This window comes from Diceros bicornis, unplaced genomic scaffold (genome assembly GCF_020826845.1).
Source record: "Diceros bicornis minor isolate mBicDic1 unplaced genomic scaffold, mDicBic1.mat.cur scaffold_145_ctg1, whole genome shotgun sequence".
In the NCBI taxonomy this organism is placed as follows: domain Eukaryota; kingdom Metazoa; phylum Chordata; class Mammalia; order Perissodactyla; family Rhinocerotidae; genus Diceros; species Diceros bicornis.
In genome coordinates, this window is record NW_026691056.1 from 560,480 (window position 1) to 569,155 (window position 8,676).

The 8,676-nt window shown below is 49.0% G+C and overlaps 1 long non-coding RNA gene across 1 annotated transcript; it reads left to right on the top strand.

Annotated features, from left to right (window-relative positions):
• The first annotated feature begins 249 nt into the window (after positions 1-249).
• Positions 250-3,610, top strand: LOC131402541 (uncharacterized). Its single transcript, XR_009218758.1, has 3 exons — positions 250-291; positions 1,030-1,121; positions 3,594-3,610. It is a non-coding gene; the product is annotated as an uncharacterized LOC131402541 (long non-coding RNA).
• The last annotated feature ends 5,066 nt before the right edge of the window (positions 3,611-8,676 follow it).

Here is an 8,676-nt window from a genome sequence, read left to right on the forward strand (position 1 = left end):
TGCCCCGCCCCTAGATTTTGTCCCTGTCCCTGATGCTGACCCAGCCCGCTTTCCAGCTTCTCACTCACTCTAAAAACTAGACACTTCCCCCAAGCCTGGGGTGTGCAGCCTCGCCCCGCCCACCGCCCATCCCGCAGCCCCCAAACGTTTGTCCTCCCCGAACGCCCGCCCCAGACCGGAACCGGAAGCGCGTGTGGCGCCGTGGATGGAGCAGGCGTTCTGTTCGGTGTGTTCCGTCTTCTTGGCGCTGACAGCATTCCTGTGGACGTTCACCCTCATGGGCGGGGCTCGGTGAGCGGCGGGCTCTCCCAGCTCCAGTCGCGGTCCAGGGAGGGGCCTGGGCCTGGAGAAGCCCCGTCAGGGGCCGGGGTCCCTCCGTCCTCCCGGAGCCCCGTTTCCCCCGAGGCTGTTCGCTCAGTGCACCCGAGGCTGCTGTTCCTCCTGGCTCCGGGAGCCGCTGTCCCCTCCTCAGAGTCCCCGTCATCGTTCTCCATGGGATTTTGTCCCCAGAGGGCTTATCCGCGTCTGCAGACGGTGTTTGGGTTGTTACAAATGGGGTGCTCCTGGCATCTAGTGGGGGAGGCAGGGATGCTGCTCAGTGTCCTCCAGGGCCCAGGAACGCATGACAGAGATTTATCCGGCCCGAAATATCAGTTGTGCCGAGGTTGGGAAACCTGCTCCAGGGCCTGAAAATCTCCCGAGCCCTGAATGAAGTGTGGAAATTGTTGACAAGTCAGCGAGTCACTTACAGGGTCCCTAAATGACAAGCTTGTTTAAAGGGTCCAGAGTCATCAAAAATCTCTGTCCAGCCAAGTGAGTTGAGCGACTCAAGTGCACACAGCACAAAGCTGCTTTCTCCCATCTCGGGGAGCAGCAGGTGGCTGGATAGGAATTGGGAAAATACAGTCACAGCCAACAGTTACAGTTAAATCAGTAAATACATAAAAAGAAAAGTGAATGGGGTGAACTTTCCATCCAACACCCTATAAAAGGCTTCAAAAGATTGTTTGCACTTTTTTCCCCCCTCAGACACGAAAAGCATCCGTGGAGATCAAGTTTGAGGTGAAAACAGTCTCAGGGTCCACCTGTCCTCGCTGATCCGTGGATTTCTGTGTGACCAGGTGAGTACCCTGTGGACCTGGTACCAAGAGGTTCCGGCAGCCTCCGCTGTGCAGAAGACCTGCCAGTGGCCTTTCCTGGGCTCAGGTTGTCACCACATGGAGTCATTGAGAGTGAAGGTATCTTGAGAAATATTGTTGATGTTTGATGGATGGAAACATGGTAAGCTGTGTGTGGTTCTGTGTGGTAAATATTTCAGTAAGTACAGTTATATGCAAATAAAACCACATGAAACAAACGTAAATAACTGCAAATGTGTATTATAGTAAAAAATATAGATTTACTTGCATTGCATAATACTCAAAAGTCAGGATTTATATATAAGATAAATACAGAAATGTTTTCGTGTGTATGTAGTATTAGAAAACATCCCATGAAATATTAGCAGGGATACTCAGCAACATTCCTACGACCCATTCAATTTGACATCTAAAGTCCTATAAATCCTCCACATAAATTTGAAATAAAGGAACATTCAGGGAAAAAGATATTTGGAACTTCTTTGTATTAATAACAAATTTAAAATTGAATTTGCCAGTAGCCAGATTTATTTTGAGCATTTTTTTCTTTATGACATTTCACATCATTTGGAAGAGTACTAAGCAACACTGTAGGTTGAAGGGAAGGGCGCTAGTCTCCAAAAAGACTGTCCTCTCCACCTTGCCATCTAAAGGGAATTAACTTTGTTTCTTGAAACTTTTCTGAAATAACGGTCTGGTGATTCACGTTGCAGAGAATCTTGTTAAGTAATTTTGTATTTAGTTGTTGGCCTCTACTAATTGTGTGTGTGTGTGTGTGTGCATTTTTCATTCTAGCTTTCCTGTGATGTTCTTGAGGGGAATGTGTGCTTGTCATGCAATAGATAATCTTTGAGTGTATAATTTATGGTGACCAACCATCCTCGTTTCTTCAGGACAGTGGGGTTTTCCAGGACACAGGACGTTTAGTGTTCAAACAAGGGCAGTCCTACACAAACCGGGATGGTTCCTCATCTCATGAGCCAGGCCCTGGGCCACATGCATGGGGACCTGGAGAACCAGAGAGACCTTGTCCCATCTCTATGGAATTTATATTGTATTTGGGAATTTGGATTTTGAAAAGTTAATGATGAGAGTGATGTAGGAGTTTGGCACAAGGGGAATCAACGTGAGGGGGCAGTGAAGCCCTCTTGAGAAGGACTGATATTTAGCTTGAGAGCTGGAGTTGGGACTGGATTTAGCTGGTCGGAGGGTTAGACTGGAGTGAGGGTGTGGGAGTGTGTTCAAGAGAGCGTTTCAGGCAGAGTGACCCGCATGAGGACACCCTTGAAGCAGAGAGACTGGTGTGTCCATGAACTGAGAAGAAGGATGGCTGAGCCGAGTCCACACAGGGGGAGGGGTGTGAGCCACACCAGCGAGGGCGGGACAGGCAGGACCAGATCAGGCGTGACTTGGGACTCTGTTCTAAGACCAGTGGGAACACTCTGGAGAGATGCGAGTAGAAGGATGATGTGATTAGGGTTTGGTCTAAGCATGTGGGTAAAAATGGACTTCATGGTAAAGAATGAAGACTTAATATGCAAGATGGGAGGTGCTGGGAATAAGATTAGGAATAAGATGATTGTTCCCTAGGCCTGGGTGATGGCTGTGGAGTAGGAAAGAAGTAGAAAGAAAAGATCTTGGAGTGTAAACCGAGAGAACATAACGGTACTTTCTTGCCTGCATGTGTCAGATGGCACAGGGCACTGACTGTGCTCCTCGCTGCTGTCCGTGTAGACCTGCAGGCGCCTCACCCACATTTGTGTGTTCACCCCTCTTTGCCACTCACAGGCCCACCTCCACATCCTAAAAGAAGTCAGGCCTTATTTGTGAGGTGGTTGTCTCACACGGGAGACACCTAGGAGAGCCCCTGCAGGCATCAGAGCAGCCCCTTCAGCATCTCCATCAGCCTCCTCCCTTCCCCTCTCTCGCTTTCCACACCCAGAATGACCCCTGCTCAGTATTCCACATGCCCATGATCTTCCTCCCCCAGGCTTGAGAAGGGTGGGGCAGCCACTGTGGTGGACATCATCTGCACATTCCCTCTGACCCCTGCAGGTCCCAGGCTGGACAGAGAGTGACTGTACTGGGAGCTGAGCCATGAGACCCAGAGCATCACCCATCTGGGCTCCTTCATCCTGGACGGGGACAGCCTCTACGTCAGTGGTGAGGGGCTGTGATACAACCACGCTCTCTCTCCCAGTCGGAGTTCTGTGTTCCCTCCGTTGCTCTAAAGTGAGCTATGATCCATCTCTCTATCCTCCTGGTCTGGGTTCAGTCTTCTCATCACTGTGTGATCACTGGGTCCAACCACCTTCCATCTCGTTGCGTTCCCCCTGAACACCCCTCCACTTATCCCCTCTGCTGTTCCCACAAAGGTCCCTACATCCTTCCTTTTCCTTAATTCTTTATGTTCACCCCAACTCTTGCTCAGCTCCTCTGGCCTTCTCTCCACAGGTTACACCTATGGAGCCATGGCCCCAACTACCAACAGTGAGTATTCCTGGCCCTGAACTCCAATGTCCCGTCTGCATTTGGGGTTGGGGAGCACTTGTTCTCCTTCACCTGCTGTCCTTGATGAGGGAGGCACCTGAAGTGCCCTAATTCATCCCTTCTCTCCCTCCCGGGTTCTGGTGGAGAGTCCCAGCCCAGTGTGAGAAAGCCTTAGACACAGATATGTTCTCCACTACATTCTGATCCCACGTGGTTTTCACTTTAATTCTACTAGAGCCCCACCCTTGGTCCTCCTTTTCCAGGTATCCCATCCATCTTCCCATTTTTCTACCTGTCTATCTGTCTCTATTCTGAGTTCAGTCTCTCTTGTTCACCTATCTCTCTCTCTTGGGCTCCTCTCATCCACAGGCTTGCTCATCCCTCTGCTCACACAGTCACCCGTCACCTCACTTTCATTTATGCTTCACCTGTGAATGGTGGTCCTGAGACAGCCAGTGCTGGAGCCCGTGTGAGCCTGGGGGCTCATCCCACTCTGTCCCTCCCTGCTGACAGCCTACTCCACAGCTCCCGAGCCGGCCACCAGGTCCCTGCATACTTGCTCATCACCTGTGCCACCAGAAGCCACCACAAGTATCTGGGGGTGCCTTTTCCTTCCCAAGAGAAGCTCTCTGGCCCCACTCCCCCACGAGCCAGTTGTGATCCAGGAGCTGGGAAGCCAGGGTGTGAAATTCTGGTTTTAGGGCAATCATGCTGATTACAAAGATTATACCAACGATTCAGTCTAAGGCCAGACCTCAGAGAACCCCAAGTCTTGTGAAATTAACACACCATTATAATACAATATGGGATATTTCGGGGAGAGGCACCTGGCATAATTTGGAGGGGAAGAGCTTGCTAGAGAAATTTTCACCAGAATGAAGTCTTTAAGAATGAGTAGGAGGGACCCTGGCAAATAGAGGATGAAGGGTTTTCCTGGAAGAGGGGATTCCATGAACAAAGGCTCCGGCCAGAAACAACATTCCGTATGGGGAGAATTGAAATGAATTTGGGTTGCATGATTCATAACCTTTAATGCGCAGTGGATGGATAAAATGAGACTGAAAGGTCAGCAGGAGCCAGATTGAGTAGAGCCTTGAGTGCCAGGTCAAGAAGGTTGAACTAAACACTGAAGGCCATAGGGAGCCATGGGTGGTACTAGAGCAATTGTGGCCCTAGTGGTGTATTCATTTCAGAAAGATTCTTCTAGTAGTCCACGTAGAACATCCTTTAGACAGAGCATTCTGTGAGCCTGCTGGGGTGTTTGTCCGGGTGAAGGAAGTTAAGACCTGAGCTAGGACAGGGGTGGATAGAGGGAGTGTATGTGAGGACCAGTTTGCAAGGTGAATGGGTGTTACTGGGAAGGAGGTGGAAGTGAGCAGATATGCTGGTTCTGACTTGGGTGACTGCACGTGTGGATGGTATTGCCACTGGGACAGAAGACGACAGTTTATAATGAGTGCAGGACTCTGGTGTGGTCTCAGGCCAGATTTCAGAGACGGCCATCGCTCTCCCTCTCGTCTTGCAGCTTTGAGGCACAACCTGAAGACCCTCACTGTCAACGTCACCATCTCCACCCTCTGGTATTCCTCAGACATGAGCAAAGACTAAGCCAAGATCAACTTCACTGAGAGGGTCCTGCAGAGCCTGGGGAGACCCTGGTCCCAGCAGCTCCTGGTGGGTTAAATCCCACCCAGCCCCTCCCTAAACCCCTGTCCCTCCTGCTCCTCCTCCTCCTCCTTCCTCCCTAGCTGGATCCTTCTTCAAGAAGAGCAGCCTGGACCCATTCTACTCGAGTTGCAGACTGGTCTCCCTTAGGTGAGACCCTCCCCTGAGCATTTGCCCCTAATGACCACTTTTGTGACCACCCCTCTCTGTCTCCCCACTGTCCTCCCATTTCCTCCTTCCTGTTCTGACCCCCAACCCCAGAGGTTACAGGACCTCTCTCTAGAGTACCCACATCCCTCTCTCCCCAGACCTGAGAAGGATGGGGCAGCCACCAGTGTGGACGCTGTCTGTACCCACCACCCTGACCTCGTGGGCCACCATGCCTCTGTGCTGGGAGCTGAGAGTCTCCACCTGTCTGCTCTTCCTCTCGGTGGCTCCAGGCTCTGCAGCCCAGAGTTTATCCATCCAGAGAGAGCACCAGCTACATTTCTGCATCATCAGCTGGAACCTCAGCAACTCGGAGCCCACATCCTTGGAATACACCGCCTTGCTCGGGGACACCCAGGACCAGGTGGGGTCTCCCTCTCCCGTCTCTCCTTGCCCTAAGGGCACAATCATTCCTCCATCTGACTTACATCTGTTATGTGATTGTTTCAACGCTTCACTTTCCCTGCATGTCTGGGTTTTCTCAGTGTCCAGAGGTGATGTCCTAGCTGCCATCCCCATTTCTCACATGGGTAAACTGAAGCTCAGAAAGGGGAGTATTGTGCCTAAGGTCACACAGTGAGTTAGGGAGAGAGCCAGGATTTGAAGTCAGGTCTCCCTTGCCCCAAGGTCTGTGATCTTTCACTGGCTCCAGTGGCGCCCTGCATCCCCAGGAGACCTCCACCTCACCCACTCTCCCTCGCGTTTGTTCTAGGTCACCAAGCTCTACAGAGGCAGCCAGCTTTGAGACATATTTCACTCCTGCCTGGTCACCGACTTGATGTAGGTTGAGGAGATTGGAAGCATTGGCTGAGCTGGTGGCTGATGACTCTGAGCTCCCGTGACACATCATTGATCTGGAAGTCACTTACATCGTGCCCATTCTGCCCCACATCCCTGTCAGCTAATCCTAACATCTCCTTCCATAGGTTTTCGGGGGATGAGAAAAGCATTAACATTTGGTGCCACCAACCTCCAGCATCCTACTCCTCATCCTCTTCTGGAGACTTTCAACAAATATCAGCAGTCTAACTGTGCTATCCAATAGCGGAGCCACTAACCACATGGGGCAATTTAAATTTTTTATACACCTATTAGGATACGATTCACATATTATGTGTGGGGAGGAGTGTATTTTTTAGGTTTTTCTATATACAATATCTTCTCATCTGCAAAACAAATAGTTTTACCTCTTCCCTTCCAATCTGGGTTTCTTTTATTCCTTTTTCTTGCCTAATTGCCCTCATTAGAACCTCTAGTACCTGTGATTAACATACGAGATATGGGAAGACATCATTGTCTTGTCCCTGGTCTTAGGGGGACATTTTCAGTCTTTCACGATTGAATATGGTGTTAGCCATGGGTTTTTCATCGATGCTGTTTATAGGTTGAGAAAGTTTTTTTTTATTCCTAATTTGTTGAGTGTTTTCTTTTTTAGACATGAAAGGTGTTGTATTTTGTAAAATTCTTTATATATGTGGTCGAGATTGCGTGGTATTGGCCCTTACTCTTCTAATATTGTGTAATACATAATCAAGTTTTCAGATATTAAGCCAACCCTTCAACTAGAGGCGAGAGATTAAGATGGTCTCAAGTCTTTCCTGGGCGTGCCACAGCAATGAGCACTTGTGGCCTTCTAGATGCCCGCAAATACACTGGAGATTTTCAAAGCCCCCTGAGGACATCTCATTCCCTCAATTTTTCTTCTAAGTTTTTGGCTCACCATTGCCTGCCTCAGCTGATATCACTCCCTCAGGCAGCTACAATAAAAAAAAATTAGCCCTGAATATTTTTAGCAAGTGCCCTAGGGACAGACTTTCCTCCCTGGGCAAGCTCTGAGTCAAGTAACGTCAAGCCCTGAACATGGGGCTTTTTCGGGAAGCTGCCAGGCAGGTCAGCTAGTGACAGTTCAATGGTGATGGCTCTTTTCAAAGCTCCAAACCCATCATGTCTGCTTGGCTGCTGGTTGTCTCAGCTACCAAGGTTCTGAGACTGATGGCTTTCAAAGTTATGCAGGATATTGTGAGAGCAGGATGGGAATAGTGCAACTTATAATGCCACAAAGTTTGCTTCCGTTATCAAGATTCCACCATGTTTCTTCACTAAACCCTCCTCAGATTCTTACAAGCCGTTGATTAATTTCTAGACTTCTGAAAAGTTGATTTTGACCTTATTTTACCAGTGTTCTCATTGTTTTTATGCATTTGCAGAAGTCCTTTCTCAAATGTTTCAAAAATGTTCTCCCTGTGGTTATTTATTTATAAATTAATTACTTAAAATGAAATTACGTGATAAATTGAGTTCCTCACTCACACACACTAGCCACATTTTAAGTGCTTGATAACAACATGGGGCTAATAATGAGTGTATTTGGTAGTGCAGACAAACGTTTACATTATTGCAGAAAGTTATCTTGGACAGGACCCAGAAGCAGGGAATCTAGAATCAGAGTAGAATTCTAGACACTCTTTTTCATCCCTTGTACCCTTCCAGGTCTGTCCCCCACAGTAACCACACTGGAGTGGACTCCCTGTGTACCTTGCCGCCTTGGCACAGAGGCTGGACAGAGTTGCCATCTATGAGGAATTCCTGTGGCTGACCCAGAATGGACCCAGCTGCAGAACTTGACCCTGGTCAGGAAGAGTTTCCTTGGGAATGATAAGACTCCCTGGTCATTGTGAAAGGAAATGAGGACTTTCTGGGGAATCTGGATACCTGGGGCTGAGAAAGCATTGAACTTTCTCAGGCTGGCAGGAGGTGGCATAGTCCCCCAGTCTTTACCCACCATTGAGAGAGAGAAAAGGACACCAGTGTAATATAGGAGGCCGTCACCTTCTTCTAGACAACTCTGTTACCTCAAGCTAGGCACCTCCCCTCTCTGGACTTTTGTTTCCTTATCTCTGCACTGAAAGCCACTAGGCCAGATGGTCAGTGAGGGTCTCCAGCTGTGTGTGAGGAAGACTTACAGGTTTGGGCGTCATGTGGTTTCTGATCCACAGGCTATAGTTTACCCAGTCCCACTCCAGATGAGCACCAATGCGCTAGAACTTTCTGCAGTGTTGGAATGTTCTATATCTGTGCTCTCCAGTGCATAGTCACATGTGGCTGTTGAGTACTCGAAGGATGGTATTGTGACTGGTCTTTATTTGTACTGATTTTTAATGTTACTGAGGTACTA